The sequence below is a fragment of the Bison bison genome, unplaced genomic scaffold (assembly GCF_000754665.1).
Source record: "Bison bison bison isolate TAMUID 2011002044 unplaced genomic scaffold, Bison_UMD1.0 scf7180017864529, whole genome shotgun sequence".
In the NCBI taxonomy this organism is placed as follows: Eukaryota; Metazoa; Chordata; class Mammalia; order Artiodactyla; family Bovidae; genus Bison; species Bison bison.
In genome coordinates this window covers 134769-136027 of record NW_011495079.1, presented here as the reverse complement: position 1 = coordinate 136027, position 1259 = coordinate 134769, and positions in this window count along the sequence as shown.

The following is a 1259-nucleotide window of genomic DNA, read 5'->3' as shown; positions in this document are numbered from 1 at the left end:
TACCACTTAAGAGCTGTGTGGCTTTGGTGAAGTTACTCAACCTCTCTGTGTGTCTATTTCCTTATCTATAAAAGAGATGATAGTAATAGCATCTGCCTCATAGGGTTGTGATGAAGATCAAAGACACAGTATCCATCATGTGCTTTGTGTGGTCAGCCCTACCAAACATTCACTATTGGCAGGTCTTCCTCTAGGCCCCCTCTAGGTCCAGGCAAGGAACCTGGCCACGGTGGCCCTAGCCACTGGGTGGAGTAAAACGTCAGAGCACAGAGAGCCATGCTGACACTCTTTCTGTCCAGTCTCTCCACACTAGAATACGAGCCCATGCTATCTGCCAGTCCCTAGAAGAAAGCCCATTGCAGGGTGGGCACACAACGACCAGTGAATAAGCAGCTGTGGAATTCCCCCTTGTGGTGGATGACCTGGAAACATGTGTCAACACTCAAACGTACTCACTTGGCTGCAAAGACTTTGGGGTGACAGCAAAAGACACTGAAGCAGGCTTCAGACATTCTACTGGGTCAGAACCACGAGATGGCCTAGGAGTCGGGGCCCTGCTCCCTTGCTGCAGGGCCTGGCCGTCCCTGGGCCTTGGCCTCAGTATCCTCTCTGGATGACAAACAATGTAAGGTGGGCCCTGCACTGTGCCGTCCAGGAAGCTCCTTTTCCATTAGAGCCCCAAACACACAGGGCACTAGCTGAACAAGTTAGGCTAAGGCTTGGGCTCACTCCTGTCAAATTCAAGGTCAGGCTCAATTTCTGATAGCCATATCCATACACCATTTCTACATCAACTCTAGGAGCCAATTTCTTGGGCTTCCTTTATAAAATGTTCACTTCCCTTCCCCCAATTCCTAACTTACATTCAAAGACATTTTGGGAAACAGGTATATTTTGACAAGAACAATTTGAAATTGCCACAGGTATAAACACAAGTATAGACACAGTTGTTTGGTTTACTTATGAGAGCCCCAGAGTCTGTGGAGAGGCCGCATAGCCTGCACTTGATGTGAAATGCAATGGACCAAGCCATCCTGGAGAAGAGGGCTCAAATTCTTTTAGGTTGTTAACTTGACCACTAATGCTTCCAGAGACCAGATCTTGGCAGCAACGATCCCTGTCTGTATTTGTCATCTTTGGATAATCACAACAGGAATGGCCAGTGTGGATGCTGGGCCTGGCTTACTCCATGCTGCCAAGTAGCCAGTCAGGAATGGTCCCAATGAATGGAGTTTTATCAAGAGGAAAAGTCAGAGACC